The following is a 27,544-nucleotide window of genomic DNA, read 5'->3' as shown; positions in this document are numbered from 1 at the left end:
GTGAATAGAAGATAGATTGGCCCAGAAATGGACCCTCGATCGATACTAATGGCTAGAAGGGTTGGGTGGGTTTTGCATACACCAAAACGAATAAGGGGGTGACTGCGTTGTTGCCTTTGCAAATCCTGCCCTATTGAACTATCCTCCTAGTTCAAATCTGTCTAGGACCCACTCAGCATCCTGCCAGATGCCTATCAGTAGTTTCCCACCTCCTGGTCTCCAGCGTAGGAGTACGTTTTCTTACTCTTTGGGCCATCACCTTGTGGAAAGCCAAAAGGGGGGCAATACATGTCTGGTTCCACCTCATCAAAATTTAACAACACAACCCAGACAAACAGTTAATTTTCAGATTGTCAAACAAACACTAGAAGTTGGGCTGGGGGTGGGGTTTGCACCGAGACATGGTTCACGGCCAGCTCTGTCACGAGCTTTGACACTCTCCTTCCTGACGGCTACAAGATCCTCTCTGCACCTAGGCCCAACCGTTCTGGAGGGGGTGTAGCCCTGATCTTCCCTGAGTGGATTCCTGCCTCTGTCATTCCTACGCAGGCCTACTCCTCCTTCAAATGTCTCATCTGCAGGCTCTCTCTCTCTCTCCTAGCCATTCCCTTTCTGTGGCTACCATCTATCGGCCACCTGGTCATATCTCCTCCTTCCTCTTTGTGTGGTCAGACCTCTCCTCTTCCCTCCTGGTATCGACCACTCAACCCCTCCTTCTTGGAGACTTCAACATCTACCTGGATGCTTCCTGCCCTTCCTCTGGACTCTTTTGCGACCTTTGCAACTCTCTCTCACTCTCCATTCTCCCCTCTGGCCCGACTCACTCTGCAGGGCATACGCTGGATGTTCTGATCGCCTCAGACCTTCCCCTTTCTATCCCTCTCACCACTCCTCTCTCCTGGAGTGATCACATTCTCCTTTCCTCCCAGCTCACCCTCTCTACCCGCCCGCCCAAGCCTACTCCATCATTGCCACCCACCTTCTCGGTCATCTGACCCATGAAGCGCGTGTCAGTGGAGGCTTTCACCGCCATTTTCTCTCCCCCTGCTCCCCCTTTGGCTGACTCACACCCTGACACAGCCCTTTCCATGCTCCACTCTGCTATATCAGACACTCTCGATGTTCTTGCCCCTGTCATGAGGATCCGCCTGAAGCCGAAAGGCAAGTGCAACTCCTGGTATGACTCAGACCTCGTCACCCTTAAACGCAAGTGCAGGTTGGCTGAGAGGAAATGGCTTGCTTCATGTACATCCTCTGACAAATTGGCCTACCACCTCCTCCAAAGGCAATACCGGCCCTCTGTTCGCACTAAGAAGAGAACTCCCATCCAAGCCCACGTCTCTGCAGCATCCAACAACTTGGCTGAACTCTTTCAAATCTGCAAGGAACTGGCCAATCCTCCCGCAGTCTCTACCTCTCCTGTCCCTTCCCAGGCCCTCTGCACGACTCTGACCCCTCACTTCATCTCTAAAATTCAGGACATCTTGTCCTCTCTTTCTCCCTCTACTCCTTGCGCTTCCTCTGGCCTTCTGCAGCCACCTCTCCTCCCTCCTTCTCTGCCGTTCCCCTGTTCTCCCCCAGATGAGGTTTCTAGACATATCCGATCTATGAAAGTCTCTTCGAAACAGGTTCACCCTGTTACACTCACCTGGTGTCCACGGGGACGCCACCCAGCCCTGGTTGGATGATTTGCACTCTCAAACCCTCTCCCGGTCCCTTAGTAAGGCCTCTGGTTAAAGATTTGTCTGCAATATCGGAGAGCTGGATTCAATACCCGATTGTCTGTTTTCCGACCTCCCATGGCCTCAACTCCTTCCTCCCCCTTGGGCCCTCTCCTCACCTTAATATTGTAAAAGGTGGATTCTCCATTCTGCTCCTCATGGCAGGGGCACGTAGATGTGGGGGGCGAGCAGCGACCAAGTTACTTCATTGGTGCAAGCCCCCCCTGTGGGAATCCAGGCCTGCTGCGACTCCGTAGGTTTGCTGCTTTACAGTCTTTATATGCAGTTCTTATGTTCCTCTTAGTTCGAATAATAATGTCTTGCTTCTTTCCTTTTAGATTTGGAAAGGTATTTTGGTGTTGTCATTCAGTTTGAAGAGGAGCGTGGGCCTGTAGGCGAAAGCGCGGTGTGCGCGATGCTGTCCGGTGCGTAATGCGCGATGCACGGCGCGGTTTTGTCTTTTATATTGCTAACCTGTGTCTTTTCTCTCCTTGCAGGTTGCGATGTTCCTCGCCGAGCGCCGTAATGTTCCAGCAATGATACTGACCAGGAGATGACTACCCAGGTAAGAATTGTGTGGCTTTCTTCATTCGGGAGGAAACGTGAGTAAACGCTTACTAATGCTGTCTTTCTTTCTCCTCTTTCCAGTTTATGGTATTCCAGGATGCATGTAGTGCTGGATGATGGAGTTTGTACCTTCAGGTGAGTGGAACTGAAGTCGGCGATGGATTGAAGACAGGATACTGTTCCAGGTAAGTTTTGCAGTGTTCTTTCTCTCTCTGCAGGTCCTTGGTTTCAGGTAAGCTGGCATCAAAGAACTGGACATGGCAGAATAACGCAAAGCATGTTCTGCTGTTTGGGTTCGGTTTAAATAGTCTCGGTGTCACGCTCACCTGGTCTCCACGGGGGCGTGCTCGTGTCCGCAGGATGATGTCTGCACTGGTGTTGCTCCACTTAAATGAGGGTGCTAGCTTGCGTCTTCCCTTCGTTCTTGCCTCAGGAGAAGTTCGCCTGCCAGTCGAAACACAATATTAGCCAACTGAATGGAGCTGGTTTTGGTTTTCACCTCCTTCCGATTTTCCTTCTCTTCCTCTGGCTCACCTTGGTTTTTTAATGGGTGAGCTCTCCGTCCTGCACACTCTGGCAGGGGCGTGGTTGCACTGTGGTTCCAGGATCAAGTTACTTCACGGATCCGATGGAGGTTGCTGAAGTGGAAGGACCGAAGTAAGCAGGTAAGTCTCTATTCCAATAACTCCTTGGAAAAGCTGCTTTAAGTCTTTCTGCTCAAGGTATCTAATGTTTGTTCTTGTCTTTCAGGTTTAGTTTAGTTTAGTTTATTATTTGTAAGGCGCGCCATGCCCTGGAGCATCAGGGCGCGCAAGACAAGAATATGCTCAACTTCGTTGCAGGTACATCTACATGGTCATAATACAGTATACAATAAGCAAAATATGTACAGGGCTGGAACTAGGTCCAGAAACAGGTGATATAGGTGTAGGTATACTTAAAAATGTAGAGGTAATATACAGTGGAATAAATACAGTAATATACATTGGTGTTAATACAGACCGAAGTATCGGTGCTGGGGGCATGCAGGTGGATCGCCAGTGGGGACAGTCAGGTCAAGTAGGTCAGAGAAATTAGATGTCATTGGCTCTCAGCCACTTGGTCAAATTATGCCTGAATTTCACAAAGGGCTGGGGTTCCCTTATGTCATGTGGTAATGAGTTCCACAGCTGTGCTGCTTTGACTGCGAAGCTGTGTCCTCCAATAGTGGCACGTTTAAAGCGAGGGACATGAAGGCAATTCGCATTGGCCATTCTTGTGGGTCTAGATGAGGTTCTTAAGTGTAGCCTGTCCATGAGGTAGGGTGGAGCCATGTTATTAAGACACTTGTGAGTAAGGGAGGCAATTTTGAGTTGGATTTTATCCTGAGTGGATAGCCACTTATATTCTCTTCTTATAGAGGAGATATGCTCTTTTCTGTTGATCTTGAGAGCAGCTCTCATGGCATTATTCTGGAGGACCTGGATTTTGTGGATAGTCTGTTTGTTAGCCCCAATGTAGAGACCATTACAATAGTCCAGTTTGGACAGTATGAGGGCTCTGGCAAGCATGATGCAGCTGTCTGAGGAGAGGAATTGTTTGCTGGCTCTAATGAGTTTGCAAGTATATGCCATCGCTGAGGCTAGGGAATTGACTTGTTTGACAAAGTTTAACGTGGCGTCGAGGTAAAAACCTAGGGTCTTGACTTCCTTTGCCACTTTGATATTATTCCCATCGATAATGAAGCTTGCATGGTCGGGGTTAAGTTTAGTTATGTATGTCGAAGTGCCTAGGATTATGAGCTCAGTTTTGTCGTCATTCAGGCATAAGCCATGTGTGGCCATCCATGCCTGAACGATGCTGTAGATTTTATTCACTAAGGCCAGATCCACGACGTAATCACCTGAAAGCGGAAGAAGGATCTGGGTATCGTCTGCGTAGTTGGTGTAGGCGATACCCAGATGATCCATTTCATCAAAGAGTGGCTTTGTGAATATGTTATAGAGGGTTGGTGACACACAAGATCCCTGGGGTACGTGTGGCATTAACCGGCTTTCGGATGATGGAATGACTCTTCTGACAATGATGAGCAGGATTCCTGCCGGTAAGTAAAGCGCTGTGCGACACACGCTAATTGTATGCTTTATTTATCTTTCCATTACTGTGTGCGACTAACCTGCTTTGTCTTTTCTGTTCAGCAGTTGCGGCGCAATTTCAGGAAGAAGATGGAAGAACCATCTGACAGTGTCGAGTGGCGGCGCGATGCAGAATGATGAACTGCTCGATGGAGTTCCTGGCGGTGGCCGATTCAGGTGAGTAGTTACCCGAGAGGGTACCTTCTGTTCGGTTCTTCTACAGATGCGGCGGTCCGTGGGTAAGAAGAAGGCGAGGTCAGGATGTTCTGCAGGTAAGGCCTTCAATGCGTGAATAACTCCTGTTCTTCTCTTTTCACAGGTGCTGATGGATAGAAGACTCTGGACAGGCGTGGCAGAAGGGAAGCAAGAGCTGAACTGACACGGTGAGCATTACGCTGCAGGAGTGCAGAATAACGCGAAGCATGTTCAGTTTGCAGGGTGCTGTTTAAATAGCCTTTCAAGTAGTTCCAGGAAAATAGTCCCCTTAACTGTATTCTGCCTCTCAGGTAAAATAGTCCCAAGCCACACCCTGTCCTGAATGGCTTAGCATCTCAGAGCCATGTATATGGACCATATGTTTAACACCTACCATGAGCCTGGCGCCAGCTGCGCCAGGACTGAGTCAGTTAAGCCTAGCTGGGGCCTGAGAAGCCCCCAAGGAAGCCTGAGGCAGGGATGGGCTCACCAGTTTCAGGGTTTTGGGAGCATGCACCATGACAGCACTCCCGTCCCAAGGCCCCTCTAAAGGCAGACTCACCCATTGGTCCTGGTTTGTTTGGGTGATTGCGGTGGAACCTTGTTAATAACCGAGGAGCATGCACATTCTCGATAGGTTCCCATGATCTTTCATGTGGTCCGTACCCTTTCCAGTCTATCAAGTAAAATAGTTTTGATTTGGTGATTTTTGAGTCAAGAATTTCTTTAACCTCGAACTCAGGTTCCCCGTTTACTGTGACCGGTTTCGGTGGTTTCACAACTCGTGTTCCAGGTTACACTGGTTTCAAAAGTGAGACATGAAACACAGGATGAATCTTCCTGTGCGGGGGTAAGTCCAATTTCATAGCCACCAGATTGATAATGGCCTTAATGGTATATGGACCTAAATATCTGGGGTTGAAGGTACGAGGCCGTCTCACTGGTATGTGCTTTGACGCCAACCACACTTCATCCCCAACCTGATATCTTGGAGCTTCACTTCTATGCACCTCGGCTGATTTCTTGTACCTTTCCTTAGCTTGCTTTAGATGATTCGTTGCTTGTTTGAAGGCTTGGGAGATGGTAGAGTGCAAACTTTTCACAACTGGCATTTCAAGAAGTTGCTGCGGGTCAAGATTGGAAGTTCGCGGGTGTAACCTGTAGATTGTATAGAAGGGACTTTGACCTGTACTGGAATGTAGGGAGTTATTATAGACATACTCGGTGATCCATAAAAAATCCTTCCAGCTGCCTTAAGTTTGATGTAACATGCACCTGAGATATTGCTCCAAGGTCTGGTTTATCCTCTCTGTCTGGCCATCAGTTTGGGGATGGTGACTGGTGGAAAGTCTTATGTCGATTTGAGCTAACTCACAACATTTCTTCCAGAAGCGTGAGATAAACTGGCTGCCACGGTCTGAGATCAGGATGGAAGTAAATCCATGAATTCGGACAATCTGTTCCAAAAATTCTTTAGCCACATTTGAAGCTGAAGGCAATCCTTTTAATGGGATGAAATGGGCCATTTTCGAAAACAAATCCACCACTACTAAAATTGTGTTGAACCCGTTACAAGGAAGAAGGTCCGTTATAAAATCAAGAGATAGGGTATGCCAAGGTGTAGGTGAGATGTCTAATGGCTGAAGCAGGCCTGGTGATTTTTTTTTCTGGGCCTTGTTTTGAGCGCAAACTACACAGGATAGTACAAACTGCTTGATGTCTTTACGCCATGACGGCCACCAAAAATGCTGTTTGACCTTGGCCTCAGTTTTTGCAATTCTAGGATGACCTTCCACTAATGAGTCATGGTAATGTGAGACAACTTTTTCCTGAAGTTCTCTGCTGGGTAGGTAGAGACGTTCTTGAAAATAGGGTAATTGATTTGCGACTGAATGGTGAGGACTTTTGGTCGGCCAATTCTTTAAGGCGTTGGAGTCCATGAGATGAGATATTCTTGAATGTCTTCTAACGTTAGAGACAAAGTGATTCCAAGAATCTTTTCACCAGGAATGATGGGCACTGGGTTGGGATTGGCGTATTCCTCGTCTACTCCTATACGGGACAGTGCATCTGCCTTGCCATTTCGACAGCCAGGTCGGTAAGTAATTACAAAGTCAACCTCAGCAAAATATAATGCCCATCGGAGTTGGCGAGATGATTGAGCTTTTGCCACCTTCAGGTACCGGAAATTGCGATGGTCAGTAATTACTGTGATGGTGGCCTAGCTCCTAAGAGGTATTGCTGCCAGGCTTTGAAGGCCGCCTTAATGGCTAACAGTTCCTTGTCCGTAATAGCATAATTAAATTCGGGAGCCGTAAACGTCCGTGACCAAAAGGCTACTGGGTGCAGTTGACCTGTTTCGGGGCCCCTTTGTGAAAGGACCGCGCCCATTGCAAGACTGGAAGCATCCGTTTTGACCACGTACGGTAGATCTGGGCGAGGGTGTTTCAGGATCGGGGCTGAGATGAATCTTTGTTTTAGCTCCTGGAAGGCTTTCTCAGCCTCTTCGGACCATTGAAAATGCTTGTTTTTGCGCAGCAGAGTGGTGATGGGGTGCACTAGTTGCGAAAATCCTGGAATGAAACGACGATAGAAGTTTGCAAATCTGAGCATACTCTGAACTCCTTTAATCGAGATTGGCAACGGCCAGTTGAGAATGGCATCAACCTTTCGTGAATCCATGCACACACCATGAGGGGTTAAGACAAATCCAAGGAACTTGACCTCAGTAATATGGAAAAAACATTTTTCCAGCTTTGCAAATAGTTTGTGTTGTCGAAGTTTGTCCAAAACTGCCCGGACATGTTTCACGAGTTCTTGCTCTGACCGGGAGTATACCAGAATGTCGTTGATGTATACTATGACACACACATCAATCATTTATCGTAAAACATTGTTCATGAAATACTGGAACGCCGCTGGGGCGTTGCAAAGGCCAAAAGGCATCACCTGGTATTCGAATAGCCCGTATTTGGTGCGGAAATTGGTCTTCCATTCGTCCCCTTTCCTGATCCTTACCAGGTGGTATGCTCCGCGGCGGTCTAACTTGGTGTAAATTCAGGCATATTTAACTTGATCCAATAGGTGAGGAATCAGAGGCAACGGGTAATGGTTTTAACGGTGATCTGATTCAATGCACGGTAGTCGATGCAAGTCCTAAGGTCACCTTCCTTTTTAGGCACAGAGAATAAGGGTGATGCCGCCGGGGACTTGGATGGGCGAATGAACCGTTAGCCAGATACTAATCTAAATATTTTTTCAAATGCAGGTTCTCGGGCTCTGTGAGAGCATAGATTCGACCGCATGGAATCTGTGCTCCTGGTACAAGGTCGATCTGGCAGTCATATGACCTATGAGGGGGCAGTGTGTTGGCTTGATCCTTTTGGAATACATCCTGATAGTCTTGATATACCAGAGGTAGGGGGAGGGTTGGTTCCATGATCGTTGTCTCTCCAGTGACCAGAGGTCTCTTAGTTGGATAACAAGTTCGAGCACAATCGACTGAGAAGGTCAACCTCTTGGCACGCCAGTCTATGCAAGGATTGTGTGATTCTAACCATGGCATTCCCAGAATTATTTGAAATTGTGGAGCCTTGATTATATCAAACACTATGGTTTCCCGATGACCGTCTTGGCACAAAAGAGTCATCTCTGTCGTAGAGTGTGTTACTGGACCCGAAGCGATTTCAGTTCCGTCGACTGTGGTGACTAAGCCTGTTGTTGCCTTTTCGCAAAGGGAAAGGTTCATCCTCGAAGCCAATTCTTGATCCATATAATTTCCAATGGCTCCACTGTCGATGTATGCTCTGACTGCATGCATTTGAGACGGTTGTTGGTGGTTTATAAGGACCGTAGGCAAAACTAGGTGCGAGGTCTGGGAATCCTTCTTTTCGCTCGGAAAGCGGACCTCTACGCCTGCCGGGCGGAGAAGTTTTCCGGCCCAGACTCTGTTTCGACCTTACCAGTGACTCCTACTGCCTTTTTAGGTGGCTTCGCTGGGCACTCTCGAAGAAAATGGCTGGCTGACCCGCAATACAAACACAGTTGTTGTTGTTGTCTCCTATCCCTTTCAGCCTTGGATAGCAGCCCACGCACTCCTCCGATTTGCATGGTTTCTGACACGTCGGTGGCCTTGGAGGCGTGTTCCTTGGGGCGTACAAATACCCTAGGATCGATTCTAGCATGATCTGCCTTATGGTTCTGCAGCCTGTGATCTAGCTGGACCACCAAGTCTATGTATTCAGCACAGTCTCTGGGTGGATTAACCACTTGAGCTAAAACGTCCTTTAACTCCATTCTCAGACCGCAGTAAAACAGCGTTTTTCTTTTGTCATCCGGCCAATCAGTTTCCACAACTAGTCTGTTGAAGGTCGCAATGTATGTTAGCAGATCCTGGTTGCCTTGACACAAAGACAAAAGCTCATTGTCCAATGCCTGACCTTGGCAGCGCCGGGCAAACAGCTTCTCCATATCCAATTTGAATCTTTGGAAGTCTCGCAAGATGGGATCATCCCGACTGACCAGCGGTACTGACCAGTCAGCAGCACTGCCACTAAGATATGAAAGTACAAAAGCCACTTTGGACTGGTCGTTTGGAAAAACTCCTGGCCTGCATAGGAAATGTAGACGCCATTGATTCATAAATACCGCATACCTTTTTGGGTCCCCAGCGAATCGTTCTGGGGGTACCAAGGGTTCATCTCCTGGGAAGACCACCTGAACTGGATTGCTTGCTGCAGTGGGTACCGTTGACCCCACCCCAGGTAGCGGAGTTTGCCCCGCCTGTGACTGGAGCAACTGTCTGGCGAGATCGTCGGTGCGGTCCTTGGCTACAATCAGTTCCCTTGATAAGGCATTGGTTTCCTGTCTAGCCGAATGTACCTCGGCCCTGAGTTCCCGCAAAAGCAGAGCTAGCTGATTTCCATGATTTCCGAGGTTTCCATGGCGTCCAGGAAGAGAATTTGTGTAAGGCTTCGCGTTCTGTCACGCTCACCTGGTCTCCACGGGGGCGCACTCGTGTCCGCAGGATGATATCTGCACTGGTGTTGCTCTGCTTAAATGAGGGTGTTGGCTTGCGTGTACCCTTCGTTCTTGCCTCAGGAGAAGTTTGCCTGCAAGTTGAAACAAGATATTAGCCAACTAAATGGAGCTGGTTTTGCTTTTCACCTCCTTCCGATTTTCCTTCTCTTCCTCTAGCTCACCTTGGTTTTTTAATGGGTGAGCTCTCCGTCTTGCACACTTTGGCAGGGGCACGGTTGCACTGTGGTTCCAGGATCAAGTTACTTCACTGATCCAATGGAGATTGCTGAAGTGGAAGGACCGAAGTAAGCAGGTAAGTCTCTATTCCAATAACTCCTTGGAAAAGCTGCTTTAAGAGTTTCTGCTCAAGGTATCTAATGTTCGTTCTTGTCTTTCAGGTATGGCATTAAGCAGCTTTCATATGATGGAATGACTCTTCTGACAATGATGAGCAGGATTCCTGCGGTTAAGTATAGCGCTGTGCGACACGCGCTAATTGTTCGCTTTATTTAGCTTTCCTTTGCTGTGTGCGGCTAACCTGCTTTGTCTTTTCTGTTCGGCAGGTGCGGCGCAATTCCAGGAAGAGATGGAAGAACCGTTTGACGGTGTCGAGTGGCGGCGTGATGCAGAATGATGGAGAACTGCTCAATGGAGTTCCTGGACGTGGCCGATTCAGGTAAAATAGTCCCAAGTCACACCCTGTACTGAATGGCTTAGCATCTCAGAGCCAAGTATATGGACCATATGTTTAACACCTACCATGAGCCTGGCACCAGAGGCGCCAGGACTGAGTCCAGGTAAGCCTAGCTGGGCCCCGAGAAGCCCCCAAGGAAGCCTGAGGCAGGGATGGGCTCGCCAGTTTCAGGGTTTTGGGAGCATGCACCATGACATTCAGGTAAAGTAGTCCAGGTAAAGTAGTCCCAGGCCTGCCACACCCAAAGTAGTCCAGGTAAAGTAGTCCCAGGCCTGCCACACCCATGTTGGTTGAACCTCCCCAAATTAAATAGTCCCAAGTAAATAGTCTCATTCTAATGTTGGTCTTCATGATGGTTATGAGCCTGGGGCCAAAGGCGCCAGGACTGACTCCAAGAGAGTCTTGGATGAGGTTTTAAGGCCTTTGACCTGGCCCTGACTGGAAGGCTGACTTGCCAGTGAGGGCCAGGGGCAAGGGTCACGACACATCCCTATTCTTCCAAAACCATCAAGGACCACATTGACTCCCTGGTACCTGCCCTTGGTGATTTCTGTAACGACTCCTTCACCACTGGAGTCTTCCCCTCCCCCCTGAAGCACTCCCTTGTGCACCCTCTTCTTAAGAAACCCTCTGCCAACCCTTCCTGCCTGGCTAACTATCACCCAATCTCCATCACTCCTTTCCTGGGCAAACTCCTGGAAAAGATGGCCATCTCCCAGCTTAATCTTCACACTGAATCTGTTGGTTGTCTCCATGACCATCAGTCTGGCTTCAGAGTTGCCAGAAGCACGGAAACTGCTCTTCAGAACATCTGCAAAGAACTCCTCTCTAACCTTAATTCCAACACCCCCTGTGTCCTCATCTTACTTGATCTCTCTTCTGCCTTCGACATGGTCAACCATGCCATCCTGCTCAACCGTCTCCGTGATAACCTGGGCATCAGGGGTCAGGCCGTGGCGTGGCTGACTTCTTTTCTCTCCGATCGACCCTCCCAGGTTCAACTCTGGTCCTTCCTCTCCTCCATCTCCATCTGCACCTGTGGTGTTCCCCAGGGGTCTAACCTCTCTCCCTGGCTGTTCAACCAATACCTGGCACTTCTTGCCCAACGGATTGCAGCGCTCTGCCCCAACTTCCAGTGCTATGCGGATGACACTCGGCTCATTTTCAGGCTACCCTCAGCCACCTCTTCTCCCTCTCTCATCTCTGACTGCCTGTCTGCCATCCAGGACTTGTGTGCCGCCAACGATCTCTGCCTGAATGGCAGCAAGACTGAGATTCTCCTCATCGGCACACCCACACCCTCCTTTCCCGTCACTCTCTGGCCGGCCTCTCTTGGCCCGCTCCCTGCTCCCACCTGTGAGGCTAAAAACCTCAGGGTCATCTTCAACTCCACACGCTCCTTCTCTCCTCACATCTGTGATATCTCCAAGAAGTCACACTACCAGCTGCACCTCCTCAGAGGTATTGTTCCTTTCATATCCTTCCCCCAGAAGCTCAATGTCTCCAGAGGTCTGGTTTCTCCAAGCTGCAGGACTATTGCAACAGCCTCTTTCTGAATCTGCCTGCTTTTACTCTCTGCCCTCTGCAGCTCATCCAGAACCGACTGCGAGACTTGTCCTTGGCCTCAAGCCCAGGGATCGTATCTCTCCAGGAATGAAATCTCTGCATTGGCTCCCTGTGGCTGCGAGGATTAAGTTCAAAACCCTCTGCATCATCCACAAGGCCTTCTAGGGTCAGGGGTCTCAATACCTTCAACTCGCTCTTCCTAAATATCTTCCTTCTCGAGCTCTTCGCTAATCCACCTCCAACTCCCTCAGGGTCAGTCGCATCTCCAAGCAGCGAGTTGGTGGTAGATCACTTTCTTCGGCCGGGGCCTCCCTCTGGAATAGCCTACCTGGCCCCCTGAAACTTGAGGAGAACCATCTACGGTTCCAGAAGCACCTCAAAACCTTTCTCTTTGCTTCTGCTTTTTCTCCTCCTCTCCCCTGCTGATTTCCTGGCTTATACTGCAGCTGGACTGGTTTACCTGGCCACCCTCTGATCGGGGGCCCAGGTCCCCCCCTCTGCCAGCCGCACACCTGCACTGCCCTCCTGGATACCCCTGCACTTGTGGACTGTTCTCTGTATCCCTACAGTCTTACCACGAGCACTTGGCACCTGATGCCTGCACTTACCCTTCTCCCTTGCACTTGCCACCTGCTGGCCGTACTTTATTTTGTTATTTATTCTATTATCCCTTGTATTGCAGTGTCCCCTTCCCCGTCCCCCCTGCCGTACTTTACCTTGTTATTTATTCTTTTATCGCTTGTAATGCACTCCCCCTTCACTGTCCCCCCCTGCACTTTCCCCTTCCCCCTTCCCAGGCACTTGCGTGATCTGAATGACTCTTGGCCTAGTAGGATTGTTGTCTGTCTTCCCTCTGTTCCCCCTCCCTTGACTCGTCATGCCTTGAAACACCTGTATATAGGCACAACGAGTCAAGGGAGGGGGAACCTGTGTATAGGCGCGTTATAAATGCTATATCATATCATATTATATCATATCATTAGCAAATAGATTTGAAGCATTATCAACAATTGAGGAGATTGGCTAGCCTGACATTGGTCCTTCTCAAAAAGAATCATTTGTTTCTGGGGTAGTTATTGAGAGTGGTGGACGTGGCTATCAAACCAGGGATTTAACCTGGCACCTTTCCTGGAACATGGCTGGTGCAATATCTAAATTCCAGGACCCCATGACACTGCTCTGGCCGATGAAAGTCTCTTTCTAGATGCTTATGTGACTATTTTTTCCCCTGCCAGTAAGTGTAATAGGGGGCGTTGTTTCGGGGGCCTCATGATTATGGTGATTATGGTGAAGGCTGCATTGAGATTAAGGTCAGGGATAATAAATTGAACTATCGCCAAATGATTTGCTTGACTCCAAGTAAAGGTGACAGTGGTCCTTTTTAACCTCTATAACAGTCCCCATAAATCGTAACAGACTAGACTGCTCGTATTTGTGGGAGAGAATGTGATCTATCAAGGGGAAGATGATACAGTTGTACTGGTGGTAATTTTAATGTTAAGTTGGGTAATGGGCTACCTGAGGGCATATAAGAGCAAATGGAGCAGCAGGTTTTCTGTATCATGTATCCCGATATGCAGTACATGCGTGCGTGTGCTAATGAGGTTTTATTTGGTTTATGGCTGTTTGAATGGGTATGTGCTCAGCTAATGGTTGTGCACAGCCTGATGTAACGGGCTGTGCAAATTTTAGTAGCCTTAATGTTTCTTCAACCATTGATTACTGTTATATATCGGCATATGACTGAGGTAGTGACAATTTTTCTATCTAAGTATAAGATGGTCATGGAAGACCATACCCTCTAATTCTTTCCCCCTAGAGCCGATGGAAAGTAATCTTACTTGCAAGAGAAGGCTACAATGGGGCAAGTTGAACAATTTCAACATTCATACTGAAGTATTGTTCCCAGATTTGCCTTTGGTTATAACCATTCTGGATGACACAAATGCGTCTTTATGTACGGTGCATTTGTCTACAGAATTATTGGAAAACATAGGGGTGTGGCAGCAAAAGCGAGAGCTCCTGCTAGAACTGCTGACAAGATCCTGAAATCGGCCCATTTTGACGAATAATTGTAAGATACTGCATCGGAATACCCAAAAAGCAATCGGACCCAAAAACCGTGGTGTCCTGACACAGCGTTCGAGTGTATGCAAGAGGCGCAGTGCTTGTATCACGGAGATGGCGGCATAGTGCTCGACTCGCCCTCTGGAGAGCAAGTGGATTGTGATCGGGTCTGCGCCACAGGGGGTGCTGGCAGCTGGGGGGGCTGGCCTGAAGAAGCGGGTAGACCTAAATAAAGCGGCACCACGGACCATAACCATAGTGCGGCACCGCAGCCCAGGGCAGTCAGTTTTCCCATTGCAGACGGCAGCGGTCCAGGGAAAATACCTGTCATAAACGGGAATATACTAGCTATAGTTGATGCATAATATTCACCTGAATTTAAAAAAGCCTGCATTTAATTCACAGAACCAACGCTGCAAGGCAAGTGGGCAGGACTGTGAACCCAGAGTCCTAGCTCACCATAGCTTAGCTGGCTGGATCATTGATGTTAAGGGAGTGAAAATAAAGGAGCTGAGGGAGAAGACACAGACCACCCTTAAGGTCTTCCATGAGTGTTGCCCACAGTCAAACGATCATGCTGTTATGATTAAATCAAGAACCTAGGGGTGATTGGAAAAGGCAGTAAGACAATAAAAGCACTACGGACGGACTACAAGGCAGTGCCCAGGACTGCTGCACTGTTGTGGTCCGGGCCGAGATGCCTGGGTTCCATATAGGGCTGAAAACAAATGGCACAAGCGCACACAGAATACCAGCACATCCTGTGAACGCGCACTGCAGGCTTCGCCCCCCCCTGCCCAAGAAGGCAGATGACAGTGTGCACAGCCCAAGTGGAGTGCATGCACAGTCTGCACCCCCGGACAGTTTCACCAGAATCCTGACGGAGCGACAATAGCCACCAGGAGCGCAGACCTCAAGGTCCTTGCCGAAATGCCAGATAAGCAGCGCAGTGGCAAAGCCAAACAAACGATGATGGAATTGTATGCTCGCAAGTGCGAAAATGGCCGACATCACTCCACAGACACCAATACAATGTGGCTTGATCCGCAGGCACAGCGCCAAGAAGATGGCCCTGTCCTGGAGGCGATTGCAGCACTAAACTCTGCGCAGTAATAGTAAATGTGGGCCTACTATGCCAAGATTTAAGGGCACTAACAGACAGAACGGGCACTGCAAAACACCAAGTGCAAGAAAATGCCACCAACATCACTTTTGCCCAAACCCAAATCATGAATATGCTCGGGAGGATACAAACCTTAAAACATAGAGCCGAGGATGCGGAAGGCAGAGCACAAAGAAACAATATCTGCATAATGGGCCTGCCGGAAAGAGTGGAGGGCAGGGACCCTACCAACTACATCGAAAACCTGTTGCTACTAAAAGTCGGCTCTGGCATACTGTCACAAGGCTTCTCAGTGGAGAGAGCCAACAGATCCTTGGCCAAAAGACCCCCTTCGAACACCCCACCAAGGCCTATGATGACCATAATTATGAACTTTAAAGACTGGGAAAATATCCTCACTTTTTCAAGAGAAGGGGGCACCAGAAACTTCTCGAGACTGACCATCTACCCCGACTATACGGTACTAGTGCAGAAGCGCAGGGCAATGTTTGGCCCGACAAAAGAGCGCCTCAGGAAAGCAAACCTGCAATACATGTTATTGTACCATGCTAAATTAAAAGTGCTACCCAACGGTAGATCCTACTTCTTCGAGACTACCACTAAAGCCCATACTTGGATAGACTAGCAGGGCATTCCCCAACCAGCATCCAGACACAATAATGACACCGCAATTGAGTGACTAGCAACGTCAAGCCCATCACCGGGCCCTGGACCGAAAACGGACCCTACAAATGATAAAGGCACGAAGGACCAACATGTTCAAAGTAGAGGGAGGTAGCAAAGGAACCTCTCACACAAGTACCTACTGCCCGACTGTTGCTGCAACGAGCAACCCCCAGAACTGTTAACCAAGTTTGGATGGCAGTTAGAAGGCATTGTGCTGCCGCAGACGGCTACCTGCGAAGCGGGATAGCACGAGAAAGGCGGCTAAGCCTGAGCGAGGGAGGGGTGGCTGGGCATTTTGATTAAAGTTGAAGTTTGTTTGTTGAAGGTTGAAGTTGAGACGGGAGAACACATCCTTAATGAGCAGCAGATGTGGGTCGGCCTGCTAACCAAAAAGACATGAAAGGAAAACAAAGAAAGCCCTTATAAAGATCGGAGGGGGGGGGGCTGACCTTCCTCACACTATACTGCCCAGTTGGGAGGGACTCTTGGGGGGTGGGGGTGTAAACCCATTGTTCAGAGATTCGAGAAGGGGCATATACACACACCAGTGGACACAGACGGGGAAAAAAGAACCGTCCACGAGAATGGAGAATCAGGCAGGCCCATGGGGAAAGCGCAGGGCCCCAGATAAACCGCAGTGACACGTCTTGAAGGAATGAACATAGTCACATGGATAGTAAGGGGACTAAATAACTATGTCAAATGATTGAGAGTGTATGCATGATTAAAAAAATGAGGGTGAAAGTAGCGCTACTACAGGAAACACATCTGTCAAGTGATAAGCAGACCATGATTGCAAGGAAATGTGGGGTGGGGTAAAGTATATGGCTTGACTTACTCTACATGTGCTGGAGGGGTGCTGCCATGGATGGCCCCCAATGTCCCCTTCCAGCTCCTAGAAGTTAACAAGGATAGAGAAGTACGGCTGGTACATGGCTTACTGGAAAATAGAGAAGTGTGTCTGATAAACATGTATGCCCCAATCAAGACGCCATTAGGTTCATAAATATCACCATACAGAGGAGTGACATACATCTGGGGGGGGGGGTTATTGCACACTCAACCCACTATTAGACAGGTCGGACACTAATTTCAGGAAATGAGCCCCACCAGCCAAAACCCTAAAAACCCTAAAAACCCTCCTGGACCACCTCACCCTAGTGGATGTTTGGAGAGAAAAACATGATGAGGATCATGGATACTACCACTTTTCTGCCCCACACGGCACACACACACAAATTGACTACATGTTCACTGGTACGGAGACCCTAGGCGAATTCATAGAAATAGAATTTAAGGCAAGGACCCTCTCAGACCAAGCCCCACTTATGGCGACATGGATGCACGCTACCACGAGAACTCGTATACCGACATGATGACTGCGTGCAGAAGCCCTGCTGGAAGAAGAATTCCACAGCCACATGTCAGATGCGATAGAGGAATATTTTCAGCTTAACACAAGAAGCTTAGACAGGACGTGCACTCTGTGGGATGCCTTTAAAGTGGTGCTATGGGGCGCAGCAATTAGGAAGCTGGGGCGCCATCGAAGGGATATGATGAAGGAATTATCGGACATAGAAGATATAGCGAGGGAAGAAAGAACAGCGGAACTAACATGGGTAGAACCAGAAGAGCTGATAACACTGAGACTAAAAATGATCACCATCTGGGAATAGCTAGGGAAACTAGACTACACAAAATACACACCGAATCTGCACGCTGGGGGCGAGAAGTCTGGCAGGCTACTTGCCTGGCTCACCAAGCGAGAGACACAGATGCAATCAGCACAATAAGGAATCAGGAAGGAGAGATCATCAGGACACAGAAGGGCATCAATGAAATCTTCTCCAAATTTTACAAAGAACTGTACTCGCACAGAAGTAAGGGATGTGCTTGAAGCGCTAACCCAAATTGAACTACCAAAACTGGCTGCAGAGCAAGCAGAAGTCCTAGATGCCCTGTTGACATTAGATGAGCTGGAGGCAGTAATCGTTGACCTCCCAACGGCCAACACCCCGGGTCCTGAGGGACTCCCGGGGGAATTCTACAAAAAATATAAAGAGATAATAGCACCCAAACTCTTGGAAGTCTATGAAGAAGCATACGAACATGGTATGCTACCTGATACCATGCGTCAATCATTAATCATACTGGTCCTGAGACAAGGGAATCAGCCAATTTACTGTGCGTCATAAAGGCCCCTCTCAATGATCAATCAAGCATTAAGATCCTAACGGTGTTCCTCGCCAACAGAATTAAATAGATCATAACAACCCCAGTACACACAGACCAAACGGATTATGTCCCAAGCCGCAATACAACGTGAAACCTGAATCATGTCATTGACCAAACTCGCCATACGAGGGGGAACTGGCTGCTGCATGTGCTAGCATATTTTGGGGCCAAGGTTTCTGAAATGGATCAAGCTGATCTACACAAACCCAAAGCAAGGGTAAAACAAAATTAGATATAAACAGTGAACTGCGCCAATTAACAGTAATACAATAATAATTGAATTATATTTTTAATTCCATTCCACAGCCTGACACGTGTTTCGAGCAAAGCTCTTTTTCAAAGGCGTTGAACCTTGTCCAAAGGAGAGGCACTCTCTCTTTGTACACTGTTGTTGCCGGAAGGCTGGCTGTGGACTTTTTGCAGTAATTAATTAATGGTCATTGCAACCGCAAGTAATATTAAGTTTCCTTTGGACAAGGTTCAACGCCTTTGAAAAAGAGCTTTGCTCGAAACACGTGTCAGGCTGTGGAATGGAATTAAAAATATAATTCAATTATTATTGTATTACTGTTAATTGGCGCAGTTCACTGTTTATATCTAATTTACTTCTCATCGAGGGTCCTTGGTCCGGGTACCCTCACACTCTCATGTTGAACGCTGCCTTTTTAAACTTCTAACTTTTGTGCAGTTGCGCTGGTCGTTCAAATAGGCCTTTGGACCATCTTGTTTTACTGCCAAGGGTAAAACAAGTCTTGGTGGAATCGGAAATCCGCAAAGGCACGAAAAAGGGCTGCCCATTGTCGCCTATGGTCTACATACTGGCCCTGGATCCCCTAGCAGCCTTCCTCAGGAAGGGATATGCTGATGTAGGGATAAGAATAGGCAATCATTTCTCTTTATGCAGATGACATGCTCCTATATGTTAATCAGCTGGAAGAGAATTTGTTGCACCTACTAGACATGATAGCAGAATTAGCCACAATGTCGGACATATGTGTCAATAGATACAAGTCCTGCCTGTTCCCCGTAGCAGCACTAAGGGAATTAAGACCGTAGCAGCTTCCAGCACTAAGCCTAAAATGGAAGTCAGACTCCTTTCGCTACCTGGGAATTAATATACACCATGATCCAGAGGCATCACATCGAACTAACAACCTGGTGGCGCTCAAGTGAGTCACGACTTCCATGATATTCTGGAGGACATTGCCCTTAGGGATGCCGGACAGGGAATTGCTACTGAAAATAATAGAGCCCCCCCCCCTGCCTATTATGCCATTTCACCAATATGCCCTATAATATACCCAAAGCGTTCTTTCAATAGCTAAACACGACCATCAGAGAATTCTTGTGGGGAGGGTGCAGGAACAAAGTAGCCCTAGGCACATTACAGAATGACTATGACCAAGGTAGGATAAATCTACCGCATTTTGAGCTAAACTATCTAGCAGGCCAATAACAGTTCAGTGCAAACTGGTTAGGAGATGAGGTCTACCTAGATACTCTACTTTTACAACCCGCACTCAGCCACTGCTACTTAAAAGAGATGATATGGATTGGTAAGACCCTGAAACAGAAGTCACCTTACTTATCACACCAGGCCTCGCCCTATGACAAAGAGCATGTATGATTTAAAAAACCCCGGACCATTGCTCCATACATATCCCCCTGATGGGACTCATTAATAGCCAAACAGGAATGCTGTGCACATTCCAGAGGCATTGGGAAGCCAATGGAATCAGCCACACAGGCAACTTATGGAAGGAAGGACAGTGTATTGTGTTTAGGGCTAATGGAAGGCCATGACATACATAAGGGCCAATTTAGTTGTACAATGGTATGATAGGGACAATAAACATAAGATGGCCAGGGCTAGGGCTAAAAAAGGAAGAGGGAACAAATGAAGTGCTTGACGCATGGTTTGATGTGGCGGAAGGAGGACACACAGTGGGCCTCATCACGAGTTTGGCGGTAACCCTTAAATCCGGCGGTCGCGCTATTACCGCCGGATTTAAGTGTCCGCCAAATCAGGGCTTTGTTGGATTTGGGGAAATCTGCTGAAAATTAGCGCTAAATCCGCCGGCGGTAAGAGCGTGAAAATTCCCCATTGAGCCCAATGGGGAATGGGGTATTGCCGAATGGGCTCAGTGGGGAATGGGGAATTCCATTACCGCCAAACCTGTGATCCAGCGCTAATAGCGCCAGGGGGGGTTTGGCAGTAGGGCTAATACCGCCGGCGGTAATACCACCGGCGTTACCGCTCAGAGTGTCCAGACTACGAATTGCTCCTGCACAATTACAACACCACGGTGTCGCCCGCACGCAGCAAATGGGAACATTTGCTCGGGAAAGACCTAACTGACACGGAATGGGTGAGAAGCCTACTGTATATTATAAAGGTTTCCAGAAACGCCTGATTCCAGCTAACACAATTTTATATAGCACAGAGAACATACTTAACACCATACAGGCTATTCAAAATGGGAGACGAGACAGGGCAGGCATGTCCAAGATGCGCCACAGTAAATGAAAACATGCTACATATGTGCTGGTCATGCCCGGTGGTCAGGAAATTCTTGGAGGAGATTAAAGCAAGAGCGGCCACTGGCGGCATCGAACTGCATGCTTGGCTGCCTGAATCCTTCCTGATGGGACTATACCCAAGAGGCAACCAGCAGTTGGTACACCTTGCTAAAATGAAGGACCTAATGTGCATCCTGGCAAAGCGCAAGATTGCGATAGACTGGAATTCAAAAACAGGCCTGAAGATGGAAGCATGGTGGGCAGACCTAAGACGCTGTTCGCTGGCGGAATCGGAGGTGTGGCATAATGCACTACAAAGGGGAATGCACGAAAGCGGCGTGATGATTGATGCTTGGAACAAACAATGTTCTCCCCCTGAGTATAGTCTGACCAGAGAAACCCCAGCGAGTAAATGAAAAGGCGTTGGCGTCCCCCGGACAATTGGCAGAAGTACAACAGTCACCCTAGCTTGTCTGCAGCTAGGAACCAACATACTGCAGCCCACCGCCCCCCACAAACTACGCCCCCCTGATCCACACAAGATCACGTACATGTTACTAGCGGTAACAACCTGAAATGTGCTCCGAGATGCTGTACTATGCTGTATGACACACCCGTCTATTGCATGCATGTATGTTTTATTTGTTAACAAGTTGTAAACAAAACTCAATAAAGTGTTTTAAAAAAATACATATTGGAAAACATATCGGATGTATTTCAACATGATTATGCTTGCAGAAAGTCCCAACGTAGAGGATGGTTTGATGAAGAATGTAAGCAAGCCAAAAGTCCATTTCTCTCTACTTTAAAAGCTGCAGATACCTCCAAAATGGATATCATAGAGATAGAGATAAATATAAGGCTGAAATTGGGAGAGAGAAGGTAGAACTTGATCTGCAGACTTGGGAAATCATTGCTGAAACAGCCTCCAGGAATTACTCCAAAATATTTTCGGAAGTTGATGTATTGGGGCTTTATCATAAACGGGCGTTAAGGGGGACAGAAACAACAGTGGAAGGAGGGAATTGGGTTGCCAATTTTTCTGACTTCTATCGAGGGCAGATAGAGACATCTGTAATCATCAGTTCATATGTTGTGATACGTTTTCCTTTAAAAGATGTAACTTGGCATAATACCGTCATCATGGAAAGATGCAATTATTTTCCGAATCTTCAGAAAGGGGTATTGGGCAAGTCCATCCTCTTATAGACCCATCTCCCTTTTTTTGGACACTACATTTAACATTTTTGGAAGGCTAATAGTGGGACATTTGAACAATGGATGTCATCAAATTTGATCTGCTCAGACATCATGCTGGGCTTTAGACCAGGCGTGGGAACTGAAGATCAAGTGCTTATTTGTACTTATTAGTGACACAATCATTATATATTAGGAAGGAGCCAATTTTCCTGCCATTCATGGACCTGAGCACCAGCTTTGACAAGGTTAACAGGGCAAAGTTATGGAGGTTGCTCAGATCCATGGAATGTCCGCTGGAATTGTTGACTGTGCTTGAAGCAGTTCATCAAGACAATCACGCCTGCGTGCGATCTGGTGAAAGGGGTCAATGTACACAGCACTTTGATGTGAAGAAGGAAGTTCGACAAGGCTGTGTCTTGCCCCCAGTTTTGTTCACTGTTTATAGTAATGCTTTAGATAAAGTTTTGCTGGACACTAACATGGATTACCCAAGAATGGGTCATAGGGCCTTTCCTATTTTGGCTTATGCGTAGACACTGTCCCAATCGTTCGCACTCCAAAAGCTCTAAAAGAATTGATAACACAATTGATGTCCATCTTGGATTTAAAAGTCAATATCGGCAAACTCTGCTGTTATGGCATTTGGGAGGGAAAAAACCTATACAAGTGAATAAAATGCTGAGTGACGGTGCATTAATACCCAGAGTATTCAATTTTAACTACATGGTTATACGTTTTCCTACATCTATGACTGGTAAGGCCCACGTTACCAAACAAAAAGCACAGATGACCCAATCCCTGTGGGGGAGAGTTTATTTCATTTTCATTTTATTGAATTTATAGAGCGCCTTTGGCCAAAGGCGCTGAACAATAAAAAATATCAAAAGCAGCACAATTCATCATGATAAACTATCAACATAGGTACAAGTCAGAAGAGAGCAAAGACAGGAAGGTTCAGAGACAAGAGAAGACAGAGAGGTTTTGAGGTTTGATTGAATGATACAAAGAGATGAGGTGGAGCGAAGTGAAAGTGGAAGGGAGTGCCAGTGTTTAGGGGCCAGGAGAGGGGGCGCAAAGGGACATAGAATGATAGTAAAGCGGAAAGATAGAGAGGGTCCAGACCATGAGTGCTTTTGAAAACTATTGAGAGAAAGTGGTAAAGAACATGAGATTTGAACGGCAGTAATGAAATCGAAAGGGTGTAGTAGAAGACTGAAGGTGAAAAGAGAAAAGGAGACAAACTATGAACATAACAAAGAGGAAGAAGGTGGCAAGCAGATAGACCAAGCCATAAAGATGAACAATAGTCAATACAGGAAGAGATAAGGGAGAAAAGGGGGAGTTTAGTAGCATAAAAAGAAAGATAAGGGCGAGCCAGACAGATGTTAAAAGTGCATAATGACATGCCTGGGCAACAGAGTAGATATGAAGAGAAAGAGACGCAGATGGCGAGAAAAGAAGAGAAGATGCTGAAAAGGAGAGAGAGAGAGAGGTATGAAGGGATGGGAGAAATAGTAGAGGGCAGAAAGAACAGCACCTCAGTTTTAGAGGGATTGAGATGTAGAAAATAAGGACATCCAGTTTTGAATAGCGGAAAGACTGTTTGAGACAGTAGAGTGGATAGCAGAATCCAAGAATCCAAGGAAGAAAAATAGAAAAAGATCTGGGTATCATCAGCATATAAATGAAAAAAAAGATGAAAGGCGGAGTTAAGGGTTGAAAGAGGAGCAGTGTAAAGAGAGAAAAGAAGAGGCTGGAGTACTGAGCCTTGAGGGACATCATATAGAATAGGAATTGAGGGAGACGAGTGGCCGGCTCAGGTTAAGGAATAGGTCTGTAGAGAAAGGTAGGAACTGAGCCATTTGAGAGCAGACCCTGAGATACCCAAGGAGGAAAGGGAGGAAATAAGAAGAGATTGATCCACAGTGTCAAACGCTGCAGACAGGAAGAATAAGAATGGATGAAAGTTTGGAGTGACAGGCTGTGAGGAGAGAATTTGAGACATGTATACAAGTGGTCTCTGTAGAGTGAGAAGGATGAAAACCAGACTGAAGAGGAGGGAGGACAGAATGGAGATTCAGGTAACAGGTTACCTGGTTATATGCAACCTGTTCAAACATTTTGGAAAGGCAAGGCAGAAGAGAAATAGGGTAAAATTAGCAGCAACAGATTAGTCAAGAGATTTTTTTTTCAGAATAGGAAGAATATGGCAATGTGTCAAGGTCCTCTTTTGCAAATGATTCTCCAAATATACAACACCCAGACAACGGCACTAGTAAATTATAGTGCCTCACTATGGGGTTATGTGAAAATAACAGAATTGCAAACTTTGGAGAATCCATTTTTAAAAATATATTTGGGACTCCCCTGGCTCTGCAGCTCATTTTGCAGTTCTTGTGGAATTGGGTGCAGCTTTTTTGGAAGAGGTTTGGCGACTGGCCCCTTTTCTGCATTGGCTGCAAAATGGGCTAATCATAAGGAAGCCCTTACCCAATATATCATCAAGTTACTTCTGGATAGAGAGTGGTCAAAGAGGATTCCTTGGTTGTGCTATATCAAATTGAGTTTGATTGAGATTAATGCACAAGCACTTTTAGCACCCGGTGCTTTCTTTAATGTACAGAAAAATGGCTACAAGGAAAGCTTTAGAAGCCATGTTTAAGAACATAGGGAAACTAAACAATTGATGATCAACGCCAATAAGAGGCACGCTATTGTCAGTAGCATGGACTCGTTACAACCATACCTCACCTTTAGTCATAACAAAATTAGATTGTTAGTTGATCACTAGAGTGCATTTTGATAGTTGTTGCCTGAAAGCCAATACAGCCAAGTGGCAAGGTTCTTCGTAGGATATGAGCTGCCCCTTATGTAACGCTGAGGTGGAAGATTTATTATTATTATTTTTTTTTACCCTGCATATTCACAAATATGGAAACAGACTATTATCCTGATTTCAAGACAATTTTCATTCATACAATGTCGTCTGGCCCTTTATTTTTTATTGACTAATACAAGTTATGTTGCATGGGTGCTTTTGTCCTTTTTAAGGGGGGTGCAAACAGAGTGAAGAGTTTATTTGTGAAACAAATGCTTTGAAACTCGACTCTTGTGCTGCATTTCTCACTTGAATGATGCCTTGTATTTGCTATTTTTACACACAGATTGTATCCATTTTAAGGATGTGAACTGTTTCCGGTTAGTTTACAATCTATTAGGTATTTTATAGTGTGCAATTTACTGTAATTCAGAGAAATATCTTTATGAAAATGTATCGTTTTGCACTTTGTTGCTTTTTATATGGAGTTAGTACCTGTTCTATTTGATTGATACATTATCATTGTGTGGCAATTTTGTAAAGTTGCTTTGTTCTATTTTATGTTTTGATCTTTGATGGCTTTTAGCTGAATAAAGTTTTATTGATTGAAAAAAACAAGAATTCATAAAGAGAGACCTTGTCTCTCAGTACTGACAGTCTTAGGGACCAGTCAACCTCCACACAAGAATGAGCAAAACAGGGAATGGGAGTAAAGCAGATGGCTTTACTGGCCTCCAAACAGACAGGGCAGGGTTCATAATGAACAAAAAGAATGGGGTTCTATAGGAATCCTTGGAGGGAAGGTGCAAAAATAATCTTTCTTAACAAGGGAGAGGATGAGGACTTTGGTTGGCAGGAACCGTTTTCCCTACATTGTTTTGGAGGGAGATGATGCAGTGCTTACTCATGAGCTATTTTGGGGAATACTGAGGCAAACCAAGACCTGCTCAATAACATAATCATCCCTCCCCCACCCACATGAACTGGGCCATGGTACACCCTTAAAAGATTTGACAGTAATACCTTTGGTTCCACTAATTGACCTTGATCATCTCTCCACAGAGAATCTTTGGCTAATCAACAGCCCTTTATTTTCCAGCTATCCCTTTCGCTGAAGTGGGCATTCTTCTGCATTTGCACCCAATCTTCTATGTTTTTAAATGGGGATGGGTCAGGACTGACCTTAAAAGAGAGAATTTATTCATTATCAGATGCCAAAACTGCTGCCATTTTGGCTTTTCTGTCAGCAAAATCATTGCTGCAGCAAATGTTGTCAGCTACAGGCTGATGAGCGGCACACTTGATTATAGCTATATTTACGTGAACGAAAATAGCATCTACATGCCATTACATACAGACTGCTGTTAACGGTGGATCCTGCTGATGCCAAGAACACCCTCTGCTTCTCGATTTAACCAAAGTCGTGGGCTACCCCGATGGCACACCTAAAAACATTGTTGATGTTGAAGGGCTGTTGAACAATCTAAATGCCCTCATGAGTACCAATACCCCTGCGACATATGATCTTTGTAGTTTTCTGCTCTCCACCACATTGCTGGGCTGCCAAATTGCATACCCCAAAACCATTTTGATCTCAATAATAGGACCTATCCACAAAGTAAATCACCTGCCTCAGGAGGGGTTACATCCGTTAAGTCAGTTCAGGGTGTCAGTAAGAAACCACTCGCCGTCGCTGGGTGAGTTTTCCTCCAGCTCTACATAGAGGGCCGCCAGAAACAGCTTCAGCTTTATTATAGGGATCACGTAACAATACCCCATCTGGGGTGCAAAATATAGTAAAGCCAAGTTTTCATAAAAGTTCTCCACCCAGCAAATTGACTGGAGCTGAAGGGCTTAGGAAGAATGCATATGTGTTGGTAATAGATCCTAACGTGATTGTGAGGGGTTCGGGGATTGAGTATATGACTGGGGTATTGGACATTCCTTTTGCCATTACAGTGTTAGTATACACTGGTAGATCTAGAAAGCTATTCAAATGATTTGCTTATCCCTGTGTCTACTAGGCAGGGCACAGAAATGCTTTCTGGCCCTACATTGTATTTATGGGCCTTCCTGTTATATCACTGTCAAGGGATCCTTTTGTACCTCTCCCTCCTAATGTAGTTAGAACAGATCTTGGTCATTCTGAGGAATAAGAGGGAGTTCTGGGGCATAGGTAGAGGTGTTTGGATTCGAAAAGGGAGTTGGGGCTCTCTGATTCATAATTGGAAAAGCGATGCTGTCTGCAGGGGGTACCTTGTGTGGCAGTGTTCACTGGATTTCACTGGAAATATGGTTGCTGTGGTCTATATGGACACTCATGCTTCTAGTTCCTGATCTGAATGCCCCATCTGTCTGGGTTTTAGGCCTCCTCTTCCCCTATTTCGGCTTTTCCCTACCCTAGGGGCAGTATTTTGCAAGTTCTGTACTTGTTACTTCAAGCTCTGCATTTTGAGCAACAATAGTTTATTTTCAAATCTTTCTTTCTTTAGTTCCTGACATGCTACACAGTGTGTCAGAACTTCCACTAGCTCCGCTAATGGCTTAGTCTGCCATCCAATGTACATGTTTAATTCTGCTTGCACTTGGGTAAAAGACCAGCTGCAAAGGCATTCTCTAAAGATTCTTGTGCGTTCCTTTAAGCTTGGTGATTCCGGAATGTTCGGTGACACTACCTCTAGTTGATGTTAACAATCTGCAGATCATTATCCTTTATTTTGCTTGCAGTTTCCAATCTTCACGCATTCGGTCGTTCAAGAGGAACATTTCAGGGATGGCAGTAATTATTCTCTCCCTAGCTTGTACAAGGTCATCCTCTTACCCAGGATTTAAATCTCGCCATGTAACACATTCTATGAGTCAATGACTTACTTCAGGCAGCATCACCACCCTCATGACCTAGTTCATGTCTGCTTGAGTGGGATTATAGTATTGTATTACTGTGGGTATTTCTCTGTGAACCGTTGTGATTCCATCCTAATATTTGGGAATTCTTTAGCCGGGCTCTGCAAGTCTCCTGCTTTCCATGGAACATGTATA

This window comes from Ambystoma mexicanum, chromosome 2p, assembly GCF_040938575.1.
Source record: "Ambystoma mexicanum isolate Mex_15411 chromosome 2p, UKY_AmexF1_1, whole genome shotgun sequence".
Classification (NCBI taxonomy): Eukaryota; Metazoa; Chordata; class Amphibia; order Caudata; family Ambystomatidae; genus Ambystoma; species Ambystoma mexicanum.
The sequence above is the reverse complement of the archived record's forward strand: the minus strand, read 5'-3'. Positions refer to the sequence as shown.